The sequence below is a fragment of the Rhodnius prolixus genome, unplaced genomic scaffold (assembly GCF_049639745.1).
Source record: "Rhodnius prolixus isolate KJV_2025 unplaced genomic scaffold, Rpr scaffold_1, whole genome shotgun sequence".
Taxonomy (NCBI): domain Eukaryota; kingdom Metazoa; phylum Arthropoda; class Insecta; order Hemiptera; family Reduviidae; genus Rhodnius; species Rhodnius prolixus.
The window spans coordinates 2,745,238-2,759,307 of NW_027411581.1; the positions used below are offsets into that span (position 1 = coordinate 2,745,238).

The window sequence follows — 14,070 nt, forward strand, 5'->3', positions numbered from 1 at the left end:
TTTGTTTATATTTTATCTGTATATGGCGACAACTTTTGTCTATAACTGTTTAAAATTTCGTAAAAATCTGTCGAGTAGGAAACGAGATATTCAGAGTTAAAGTTTGGTTTAGTTTGAAACAGTGAAATCTTTAACTTCAAATATCTCGTAAACTACTTGATAGATTTTGATTATATTTTACCTGTATATGGAGATAACTTTTGTCTATAATTGTTTAAAATTTCGTAAAAATCTGTCGAGTAGGAAACGAGATATTCACAGTTAAAGTTTGGTTTCGTTTGAAACAGTGAAATCTTTAACTTCAAATATCTCGTAAACTGCACGACAGATTTTGTTTATATTTTATGTGTATATGGAGACTACTTTTGTCTATAACTGTATAAAATTTCGTAAAAATCTGTCGAGTAGAAAACGAGATATTTAGAGTTAAATTTTGGTTTCGTTTGAAACAGTGAAATCTTTAACTTCAAATATCTCGTAAACTACTCAATAGATTTTGTTTATATTTTATCTGTATATGGAGAAAACTTTTGTCTATAACTGTATAAAATTTCGTAAAAATCTGTCGAGTAGGAAACGAGATATTTAGAGTTAAATTTTGGTTTCGTTTGAAAGATTGAAATCTTTAACTTCAAATATCTCGTAAAGTACTCGATAGATTTTGTTTATATTTTACCTGTATATGGAGACAACTTTTGTCTATAATTGTATAAAATTTCGTAAAAATCTCTCGAGTAGGAAACGAGATATTTAGAGTTAAATTTTGGTTTCGTTTGATACAGTGAAATCTTTAACTTCAAATATCTCGTAAACTACTCGATAGATTTTGTTTATATTTTATCTGTATATGGAGACAACTTTTGTCTATAACTGTATAAAATTTCGTAAAAATCTGTCGAGTAGGAAACGAGATATATAGAGTTAAATTTTGGTTTCGTTTGAAACAGTAAAATCTTTAACTTCAAATATCTCGTAAACTACTCGATAGATTTTGTTTACATTTTACCCGTATATGGAGACAACTTTTGTCTATAAGTGTATAAAATTTCGTAAAAATCTGTCGAGTAGGAAACGAGATATTTAGAGTTAAATTTTGGTTTCGTTGGAAACAGTGAAATCTTTAACTTCAAATATCTCGTAAACTACTCGATAGATTTTGTTTATATTTTATCTGTATATGGCGACAACTTTTGTCTATAACTGTTTAAAATTTCGTAAAAATCTGTTGAGTAGGAAACGAGATATTCAGAGTTAAAGTTTGGTTTCGTTTGAAACAGTGAAATATTTAACTTCAAATATCTCGTAAACTACTCGATAGATTTTGTTTATATTTTATCTGTATATGGAGACAACTTTTGTCTATAACTGTATAAAATTTCGTAAAAATCTGTCGAGTAGGAAACGAGATATTTAGAGTTAAATTTTGGTTTCGTTTGGAACAGTAAAATGTTTAACTTCAAATATCTCGTAAACTACTCTATAGATTTTGTTTATATTTTACCCGTATATAGACACAACTTTTGTCTATAAGTGTATAAAATTTCGTAAAAATCTGTCGTGTAGGAAACGAGATATTTAGAGTTAAATTTTGGTTTCATTTGAAAGAGTGAAATCTTTAACTTCAAATATCTCGTAAACTACTCGATAGATTTTGTTTATATTTTATCTGTATATGGAGACTACTTTTGTCTATAACTGTATAAAATTTCGTAAAAATCTGTTGAGTAGGAAACGAGATATTTAGAGTTAAATTTTGGTTTCGTTTGGAACAGTAAAATGTTTAACTTCAAATATCTCGTAAACTACTCGATAGATTTTGTTTATATTTTACCCGTATATAGACACAACTTTTGTCTATAAGTGTATAAAATTTCGTAAAAATCTGTCGTGTAGGAAACGAGATATTTAGAGTTAAATTTTGGTTTCGTTTGAAACAGTGAAATATTTAACTTCAAATATCTCGTAAACTACTCGATAGATTTCGTTTATATTTTATCTGTATATGGAGACTACTTTTGTCTATAACTGTATAAAATTTCGTAAAAATCTGTTGAGTAGGAAACGAGATATTTAGAGTTAAATTTTGGTTTCGTTTGGAACAGTAAAATGTTTAACTTCAAATATCTCGTAAAGTACTCGATAGATTTTGTTTATATTTTATCTGTATATGGAGACAACTTCTGTCTATAACTGTTTAAAATTTCGTAAAAATCTGTCGAGTAGGAAACGAGATATTCACAGTTAAAGTTTGGTTTCGTTTGAAACAGTGAAATCTTTAACTTCAAATATCTCGTAAACTGCACGACAGATTTTGTTTATATTTTATGTGTATATGGAGACTACTTTTGTCTATAACTGTATAAAATTTCGTAAAAATCTGTCGAGTAGAAAACGAGATATTTAGAGTTAAATTTTGGTTTCGTTTGAAACAGTGAAATCTTTAACTTCAAATATCTCGTAAACTACTCAATAGATTTTGTTTATATTTTATCTGTATATGGAGAAAACTTTTGTCTATAACTGTATAAAATTTCGTAAAAATCTGTCGAGTAGGAAACGAGATATTTAGAGTTAAATTTTGGTTTCGTTTGAAAGATTGAAATCTTTAACTTCAAATATCTCGTAAAGTACTCGATAGATTTTGTTTATATTTTACCTGTATATGGAGACAACTTTTGTCTATAATTGTATAAAATTTCGTAAAAATCTATCGAGTAGGAAACGAGATATTTAGAGTTAAATTTTGGTTTCGTTTGATACAGTGAAATCTTTAACTTCAAATATCTCGTAAACTACTCGATAGATTTTGTTTATATTTTATCTGTATATGGAGACAACTTTTGTCTATAACTGTATAAAATTTCGTAAAAATCTGTCGAGTAGGAAACGAGATATATAGAGTTAAATTTTGGTTTCGTTTGAAACAGTGAAATATTTAACTTCAAATATCTCGTAAACTACTCGATAGATTTTGTTTATATTTTATCTGTATATGGAGACAACTTTTGTCTATAACTGTATAAAATTTCGTAAAAATCTGTCTAGTAGGAAACGAGATATTTAGAGTTAAATTTTGGTTTCGTTTGGAACAGTAAAATGTTTAACTTCAAATATCTCGTAAACTACTCGATAGATTTTGTTTATATTTTACCCGTATATAGACACAACTTTTGTCTATAAGTGTATAAAATTTCGTAAAAATCTGTCGTGTAGGAAACGAGATATTTAGAGTTAAATTTTGGTTTCATTTGAAAGAGTGAAATCTTTAACTTCAAATATCTCGTAAACTACTCGATAGATTTTGTTTATATTTTATCTGTATATGGAGACTACTTTTGTCTATAACTGTATAAAATTTCGTAAAAATCTGTTGAGTAGGAAACGAGATATTTAGAGTTAAATTTTGGTTTCGTTTGGAACAGTAAAATGTTTAACTTCAAATATCTCGTAAACTACTCGATAGATTTTGTTTATATTTTACCTGTATATGGAGACAACTTTTGTCTATAACTGTTTAAAATTTCGTAAAAATCTGTCGAGTAGGAAACGAGATATTCAGAGTTAAAGTTTGGTTTCGTTTGAAACAGTGAAATCTTTAACTTCAAATATCTCGTAAACTACTCGATTGATTTTGTTTATATTTTATCTGTATATGGCGACAACTTTTGTCTATAACAGTTTAAAATTTCGTAAAAATCTGTCGAGTAGGAAACGAGATATTTAGAGTTAAATTTTGCTTTCGTTTGAAACAGTAAAATATTTAACTTCAAATATCTCGTAAACTACTCGATAGATTTTGTTTATATTTTACCTGTATATGGAGACAACTTTTGTCTATAATTGTATAAAATTTCGTAAAAATCTGTCGAGTAGGAAACGAGATATTTAGAGTTAAATTTTGGTTTCGTTTGAAACAGTGAAATCTTTAACTTCAAATATCTCGTAAACTACTCGATAGATTTTGTTTATATTTTATCTGTATATGGAGACAACTTTTGTCTATAACTGTATAAAATTTCGTAAAAATCTGTCGAGTAGGAAACGAGATATTCAGAGTTATAGTTTGGTTTCGTTTGAAACAGTGAAATCTTTAACTTCAAATATCTCGTAAACTACTCGATAGATTTTTTTTATATTTTATCTGTATATGGAGACAACTTTTGTCTATAAATGTTTAAAATTTCGTAAAAATCTGTCGAGTAGGAAACGAGATATTTAGAGTTAAATTTTGGTTTCGTTTGGAACAGTAAAATGTTTAACTTCAAATATCTCGTAAACTACTCGATAGATTTTGTTTATATTTTACCCGTATATAGACACAACTTTTGTCTATAAGTGTATAAAATTTCGTAAAAATCTGTCGTGTAGGAAACGAGATATTTAGAGTTAAATTTTGGTTTCATTTGAAAGAGTGAAATCTTTAACTTCAAATATCTCGTAAACTACTCGATAGATTTTGTTTATATTTTATCTGTATATGGAGACTACTTTTGTCTATAACTGTATAAAATTTCGTAAAAATCTGTTGAGTAGGAAACGAGATATTTAGAGTTAAATTTTGGTTTCGTTTGGAACAGTAAAATGTTTAACTTCAAATATCTCGTAAACTACTCGATAGATTTTGTTTATATTTTACCTGTATATGGAGACAACTTTTGTCTATAACTGTTTAAAATTTCGTAAAAATCTGTCGAGTAGGAAACGAGATATTCAGAGTTAAAGTTTGGTTTCGTTTGAAACAGTGAAATCTTTAACTTCAAATATCTCGTAAACTACTCGATTGATTTTGTTTATATTTTATCTGTATATGGCGACAACTTTTGTCTATAACTGTTTAAAATTTCGTAAAAATCTGTCGAGTAGGAAACGAGATATTTAGAGTTAAATTTTGCTTTCGTTTGAAACAGTAAAATATTTAACTTCAAATATCTCGTAAACTACTCGATAGATTTTGTTTATATTTTACCTGTATATGGAGACAACTTTTGTCTATAATTGTATAAAATTTCGTAAAAATCTGTCGAGTAGGAAACGAGATATTTAGAGTTAAATTTTGGTTTCGTTTGAAACAGTGAAATCTTTAACTTCAAATATCTCGTAAACTACTCGATAGATTTTGTTTATATTTTATCTGTATATGGAGACAACTTTTGTCTATAACTGTATAAAATTTCGTAAAAATCTGTCGAGTAGGAAACGAGATATTCAGAGTTATAGTTTGGTTTCGTTTGAAACAGTGAAATCTTTAACTTCAAATATCTCGTAAACTACTCGATAGATTTTTTTTATATTTTATCTGTATATGGAGACAACTTTTGTCTATAAATGTTTAAAATTTCGTAAAAATCTGTCGAGTAGGAAACGAGATATTTAGAGTTAAATTTTGGTTTCGTTTGAAACAGTGAAATCTTTAACTTCAAATATCTCGTAAACTACTCAATAGATTTTGTTTATATTTTATCTGTATATGGAGAAAACTTTTGTCTATAACTGTATAAAATTTCGTAAAAATCTGTCGAGTAGGAAACGAGATATTTAGAGTTAAATTTTGGTTTCGTTTGAAAGATTGAAATCTTTAACTTCAAATATCTCGTAAAGTACTCGATAGATTTTGTTTATATTTTACCTGTATATGGAGACAACTTTTGTCTATAATTGTATAAAATTTCGTAAAAATCTATCGAGTAGGAAACGAGATATTTAGAGTTAAATTTTGGTTTCGTTTGATACAGTGAAATCTTTAACTTCAAATATCTCGTAAACTACTCGATAGATTTTGTTTATATTTTATCTGTATATGGAGACAACTTTTGTCTATAACTGTATAAAATTTCGTAAAAATCTGTCGAGTAGGAAACGAGATATATAGAGTTAAATTTTGGTTTCGTTTGAAACAGTGAAATATTTAACTTCAAATATCTCGTAAACTACTCGATAGATTTTGTTTATATTTTATCTGTATATGGAGACAACTTTTGTCTATAACTGTATAAAATTTCGTAAAAATCTGTCGAGTAGGAAACGAGATATTTAGAGTTAAATTTTGGTTTCGTTTGGAACAGTAAAATGTTTAACTTCAAATATCTCGTAAACTACTCGATAGATTTTGTTTATATTTTACCCGTATATAGACACAACTTTTGTCTATAAGTGTATAAAATTTCGTAAAAATCTGTCGTGTAGGAAACGAGATATTTAGAGTTAAATTTTGGTTTCATTTGAAAGAGTGAAATCTTTAACTTCAAATATCTCGTAAACTACTCGATAGATTTTGTTTATATTTTATCTGTATATGGAGACTACTTTTGTCTATAACTGTATAAAATTTCGTAAAAATCTGTTGAGTAGGAAACGAGATATTTAGAGTTAAATTTTGGTTTCGTTTGGAACAGTAAAATGTTTAACTTCAAATATCTCGTAAACTACTCGATAGATTTTGTTTATATTTTACCTGTATATGGAGACAACTTTTGTCTATAACTGTTTAAAATTTCGTAAAAATCTGTCGAGTAGGAAACGAGATATTCAGAGTTAAAGTTTGGTTTCGTTTGAAACAGTGAAATCTTTAACTTCAAATATCTCGTAAACTACTCGATTGATTTTGTTTATATTTTATCTGTATATGGCGACAACTTTTGTCTATAACTGTTTAAAATTTCGTAAAAATCTGTCGAGTAGGAAACGAGATATTTAGAGTTAAATTTTGCTTTCGTTTGAAACAGTAAAATATTTAACTTCAAATATCTCGTAAACTACTCGATAGATTTTGTTTATATTTTACCTGTATATGGAGACAACTTTTGTCTATAATTGTATAAAATTTCGTAAAAATCTGTCGAGTAGGAAACGAGATATTTAGAGTTAAATTTTGGTTTCGTTTGAAACAGTGAAATCTTTAACTTCAAATATCTCGTAAACTACTCGATAGATTTTGTTTATATTTTATCTGTATATGGAGACAACTTTTGTCTATAACTGTATAAAATTTCGTAAAAATCTGTCGAGTAGGAAACGAGATATTCAGAGTTATAGTTTGGTTTCGTTTGAAACAGTGAAATCTTTAACTTCAAATATCTCGTAAACTACTCGATAGATTTTGTTTATATTTTATCTGTATATGGAGACAACTTTTGTCTATAACTGTATAAAATTTCGTAAAAATCTGTCGAGTAGGAAACGAGATATTCAGAGTTATAGTTTGGTTTCGTTTGAAACAGTGAAATCTTTAACTTCAAATATCTCGTAAACTACTCGATAGATTTTGTTTATATTTTATCTGTATATGGAGACAACTTTTGTCTATAACTGTATAAAATTTCGTAAAAATCTGTCGAGTAGGAAACGAGATATTCAGAGTTATAGTTTGGTTTCGTTTGAAACAGTGAAATCTTTAACTTCAAATATCTCGTAAACTACTCGATAGATTTTGTTTATATTTTATCTGTATATGGCGACAACTTTTGTCTATAACTGTTTAAAATTTCGTAAAAATCTGTCGAGTAGGAAACGAGATATTCAGAGTTAAAGTTTGGTTTTGTTTGAAACAGTGAAATCTTTAACTTCAAATATCTCGTAAACTACTCGATAGATTTTGTTTATATTTTATCTGTATATGGAGACTACTTTTGTCTATAACTGTATAAAATTTCGTAAAAATCTGTCGAGTAGGAAACGAGATATTTAGAGTTAAATTTTGGTTTCGTTTGAAACAGTAAAATATTTAACTTCAAATATCTCGTAAACTACTCGATTGATTTTGTTTATATTTTACCTGTATATGGAGACAACGTCTGTCTATAATTGTATAAAATTTCGTAAAAATCTGTCGAGTAGGAAACGAGATATTTAGAGTTAAATTTTGGTTTCGTTTGAAACAGTAAAATATTTAACTTCAAATATCTCGTAAACTACTCGATAGATTTTGTTTATATTTTACCTGTATATGGAGACAACTTTTGTCTATAATTGTATAAAATTTCGTAAAAATCTGTCGAGTAGGAAACGAGATATTTAGAGTTAAATTTTGGTTTCGTTTGAAACAGTGAAATCTTTAACTTCAAATATCTCGTAAACTACTCGATAGATTTTGTTTATATTTTATCTGTATATGGAGACTACTTTTGTCTATAACTGTATAAAATTTCGTAAAAATCTGTTGAGTAGGAAACGAGATATTTAGAGTTAAATTTTGGTTTCGTTTGGAACAGTAAAATGTTTAACTTCAAATATCTCGTAAACTACTCGATAGATTTTGTTTATATTTTACCTGTATATGGAGACAACTTTTGTCTATAACTGTTTAAAATTTCGTAAAAATCTGTCGAGTAGGAAACGAGATATTCAGAGTTAAAGTTTGGTTTCGTTTGAAACAGTGAAATCTTTAACTTCAAATATCTCGTAAACTACTCGATTGATTTTGTTTATATTTTATCTGTATATGGCGACAACTTTTGTCTATAACTGTTTAAAATTTCGTAAAAATCTGTCGAGTAGGAAACGAGATATTTAGAGTTAAATTTTGCTTTCGTTTGAAACAGTAAAATATTTAACTTCAAATATCTCGTAAACTACTCGATAGATTTTGTTTATATTTTACCTGTATATGGAGACAACTTTTGTCTATAATTGTATAAAATTTCGTAAAAATCTGTCGAGTAGGAAACGAGATATTTAGAGTTAAATTTTGGTTTCGTTTGAAACAGTGAAATCTTTAACTTCAAATATCTCGTAAACTACTCGATAGATTTTGTTTATATTTTATCTGTATATGGAGACAACTTTTGTCTATAACTGTATAAAATTTCGTAAAAATCTGTCGAGTAGGAAACGAGATATTCAGAGTTATAGTTTGGTTTCGTTTGAAACAGTGAAATCTTTAACTTCAAATATCTCGTAAACTACTCGATAGATTTTTTTTATATTTTATCTGTATATGGAGACAACTTTTGTCTATAAATGTTTAAAATTTCGTAAAAATCTGTCGAGTAGGAAACGAGATATTTAGAGTTAAATTTTGGTTTCGTTTGAAACAGTGAAATCTTTAACTTCAAATATCTCGTAAACTACTCAATAGATTTTGTTTATATTTTATCTGTATATGGAGAAAACTTTTGTCTATAACTGTATAAAATTTCGTAAAAATCTGTCGAGTAGGAAACGAGATATTTAGAGTTAAATTTTGGTTTCGTTTGAAAGATTGAAATCTTTAACTTCAAATATCTCGTAAAGTACTCGATAGATTTTGTTTATATTTTACCTGTATATGGAGACAACTTTTGTCTATAATTGTATAAAATTTCGTAAAAATCTATCGAGTAGGAAACGAGATATTTAGAGTTAAATTTTGGTTTCGTTTGATACAGTGAAATCTTTAACTTCAAATATCTCGTAAACTACTCGATAGATTTTGTTTATATTTTATCTGTATATGGAGACAACTTTTGTCTATAACTGTATAAAATTTCGTAAAAATCTGTCGAGTAGGAAACGAGATATATAGAGTTAAATTTTGGTTTCGTTTGAAACAGTGAAATATTTAACTTCAAATATCTCGTAAACTACTCGATAGATTTTGTTTATATTTTATCTGTATATGGAGACAACTTTTGTCTATAACTGTATAAAATTTCGTAAAAATCTGTCGAGTAGGAAACGAGATATTTAGAGTTAAATTTTGGTTTCGTTTGGAACAGTAAAATGTTTAACTTCAAATATCTCGTAAACTACTCGATAGATTTTGTTTATATTTTACCCGTATATAGACACAACTTTTGTCTATAAGTGTATAAAATTTCGTAAAAATCTGTCGTGTAGGAAACGAGATATTTAGAGTTAAATTTTGGTTTCATTTGAAAGAGTGAAATCTTTAACTTCAAATATCTCGTAAACTACTCGATAGATTTTGTTTATATTTTATCTGTATATGGAGACTACTTTTGTCTATAACTGTATAAAATTTCGTAAAAATCTGTTGAGTAGGAAACGAGATATTTAGAGTTAAATTTTGGTTTCGTTTGGAACAGTAAAATGTTTAACTTCAAATATCTCGTAAACTACTCGATAGATTTTGTTTATATTTTACCTGTATATGGAGACAACTTTTGTCTATAACTGTTTAAAATTTCGTAAAAATCTGTCGAGTAGGAAACGAGATATTCAGAGTTAAAGTTTGGTTTCGTTTGAAACAGTGAAATCTTTAACTTCAAATATCTCGTAAACTACTCGATTGATTTTGTTTATATTTTATCTGTATATGGCGACAACTTTTGTCTATAACTGTTTAAAATTTCGTAAAAATCTGTCGAGTAGGAAACGAGATATTTAGAGTTAAATTTTGCTTTCGTTTGAAACAGTAAAATATTTAACTTCAAATATCTCGTAAACTACTCGATAGATTTTGTTTATATTTTACCTGTATATGGAGACAACTTTTGTCTATAATTGTATAAAATTTCGTAAAAATCTGTCGAGTAGGAAACGAGATATTTAGAGTTAAATTTTGGTTTCGTTTGAAACAGTGAAATCTTTAACTTCAAATATCTCGTAAACTACTCGATAGATTTTGTTTATATTTTATCTGTATATGGAGACAACTTTTGTCTATAACTGTATAAAATTTCGTAAAAATCTGTCGAGTAGGAAACGAGATATTCAGAGTTATAGTTTGGTTTCGTTTGAAACAGTGAAATCTTTAACTTCAAATATCTCGTAAACTACTCGATAGATTTTGTTTATATTTTATCTGTATATGGAGACAACTTTTGTCTATAACTGTATAAAATTTCGTAAAAATCTGTCGAGTAGGAAACGAGATATTCAGAGTTATAGTTTGGTTTCGTTTGAAACAGTGAAATCTTTAACTTCAAATATCTCGTAAACTACTCGATAGATTTTGTTTATATTTTATCTGTATATGGAGACAACTTTTGTCTATAACTGTATAAAATTTCGTAAAAATCTGTCGAGTAGGAAACGAGATATTCAGAGTTATAGTTTGGTTTCGTTTGAAACAGTGAAATCTTTAACTTCAAATATCTCGTAAACTACTCGATAGATTTTGTTTATATTTTATCTGTATATGGCGACAACTTTTGTCTATAACTGTTTAAAATTTCGTAAAAATCTGTCGAGTAGGAAACGAGATATTCAGAGTTAAAGTTTGGTTTTGTTTGAAACAGTGAAATCTTTAACTTCAAATATCTCGTAAACTACTCGATAGATTTTGTTTATATTTTATCTGTATATGGAGACTACTTTTGTCTATAACTGTATAAAATTTCGTAAAAATCTGTCGAGTAGGAAACGAGATATTTAGAGTTAAATTTTGGTTTCGTTTGAAACAGTAAAATATTTAACTTCAAATATCTCGTAAACTACTCGATTGATTTTGTTTATATTTTACCTGTATATGGAGACAACGTCTGTCTATAATTGTATAAAAGTTCGTAAAAATCTGTCGAGTAGGAAACGAGATATTTAGAGTTAAATTTTGGTTTCGTTTGAAACAGTAAAATATTTAACTTCAAATATCTCGTAAACTACTCGATAGATTTTGTTTATATTTTACCTGTATATGGAGACAACTTTTGTCTATAATTGTATAAAATTTCGTAAAAATCTGTCGAGTAGGAAACGAGATATTTAGAGTTAAATTTTGGTTTCGTTTGAAACAGTGAAATCTTTAACTTCAAATATCTCGTAAACTACTCGATAGATTTTGTTTATATTTTATCTGTATATGGAGAAAACTTTTGTCTATAACTGTATAAAATTTCGTAAAAATCTGTCGAGTAGGAAACGAGATATTCAGAGTTAAAGTTTGGTTTCGTTTGAAACAGTGAAATCTTTAACTCCAAATATCTCGTAAACTACTCGATAGATTTTGTTTATATTTTACCCGTATATGGAGACAACTTTTCTCTATAAGTGTATAAAATTTCGTAAAAATCTGTCGTGTAGGAAACGAGATATTTAGAGTTAAATTTTGGTTTCATTTGAAAGAGTGAAATCTTTAACTTCAAATATCTCGTAAACTACTCGATAGATTTTGTTTATATTTTATCTGTATATGGAGACTACTTTTGTCTATAACTGTATAAAATTTCGTAAAAATCTGTTGAGTAGGAAACGAGATATTTAGAGTTAAATTTTGGTTTCGTTTGGAACAGTAAAATGTTTAACTTCAAATATCTCGTAAACTACTCGATAGATTTTGTTTATATTTTACCTGTATATGGAGACAACTTTTGTCTATAACTGTTTAAAATTTCGTAAAAATCTGTCGAGTAGGAAACGAGATATTCAGTGTTAAAGTTTGGTTTCGTTTGAAACAGTGAAATCTTTAACTTCAAATATCTCGTAAACTACTCGATTGATTTTGTTTATATTTTATCTGTATATGGCGACAACTTTTGTCTATAACTGTTTAAAATTTCGTAAAAATCTGTCGAGTAGGAAACGAGATATTTAGAGTTAAATTTTGCTTTCGTTTGAAACAGTAAAATATTTAACTTCAAATATCTCGTAAACTACTCGATAGATTTTGTTTATATTTTACCTGTATATGGAGACAACTTTTGTCTATAATTGTATAAAATTTCGTAAAAATCTGTCGAGTAGGAAACGAGATATTTAGAGTTAAATTTTGGTTTCGTTTGAAACAGTGAAATCTTTAACTTCAAATATCTCGTAAACTACTCGATAGATTTTGTTTATATTTTATCTGTATATGGAGACAACTTTTGTCTATAACTGTATAAAATTTCGTAAAAATCTGTCGAGTAGGAAACGAGATATTCAGAGTTATAGTTTGGTTTCGTTTGAAACAGTGAAATCTTTAACTTCAAATATCTCGTAAACTACTCGATAGATTTTTTTTATATTTTATCTGTATATGGAGACAACTTTTGTCTATAAATGTTTAAAATTTCGTAAAAATCTGTCGAGTAGGAAACGAGATATTTAGAGTTAAATTTTGGTTTCGTTTGAAACAGTGAAATCTTTAACTTCAAATATCTCGTAAACTACTCGATAGATTTTGTTTATATTTTATCTGTATATGGCGACAACTTTTGTCTATAACTGTTTAAAATTTCGTAAAAATCTGTCGAGTAGGAAACGAGATATTCAGAGTTAAAGTTTGGTTTCGTTTGAAACAGTGAAATCTTTAACTTCAAATATCTCGTAAACTACTCGATAGATTTTTTTTATATTTTATCTGTATATGGAGACAACTTTTGTCTATAAATGTTTAAAATTTCGTAAAAATCTGTCGAGTAGGAAACGAGATATTCAGAGTTAAAGTTTGGTTTAGTTTGAAACAGTGAAATCTTTAACTTCAAATATCTCGTAAACTACTTGATAGATTTTGATTATATTTTACCTGTATATGGAGATAACTTTTGTCTATAATTGTTTAAAATTTCGTAAAAATCTGTCGAGTAGGAAACGAGATATTCACAGTTAAAGTTTGGTTTCGTTTGAAACAGTGAAATCTTTAACTTCAAATATCTCGTAAACTACTCGATAGATTTTGTTTATATTTTATCTGTATATGGCGACAACTTTTGTCTGTAACTGTTTAAAATTTTGTAAAAATCTGTCGAGTAGAAAACGAGATATTTAGAGTTAAATTTTGGTTTCGTTTGAAACAGTGAAATCTTTAACTTCAAATATCTCGTAAACTACTCAATAGATTTTGTTTATATTTTATCTGTATATGGAGAAAACTTTTGTCTATAACTGTATAAAATTTCGTAAAAATCTGTCGAGTAGGAAACGAGATATTCAGAGTTAAAGTTTGGTTTCGTTTGAAACAGTGAAATCTTTAACTTCAAATATCTCGTAAACTACTCGATAGATTTAGTTTTTATTTTATCCGTATATGGAGACAATTTTTGTCTATAACTGTATAAAATTTCGTAAAAATCTGTCGAATAGGAAACGAGATATTTAGAGTAAAATTTTGGTTTCGTTTGAAACAGTGAAATCTTTAACTTCAAATATCGCGAAAACTACTCGATAGATTTTATTTTATATTTCACTGTTTTATGGAGATAACTTTTTTCTGTA

General features: G+C 27.3%; 1 protein-coding gene across 4 annotated transcripts in view; it reads left to right on the top strand.

Moving 5' to 3' along the window:
• Positions 1 to 14,070, top strand: part of LOC141447762 (exportin-4-like) — a 48,929-nt gene that overhangs the window by 27,089 nt on the left and 7,770 nt on the right. The window lies entirely within an intron of this gene.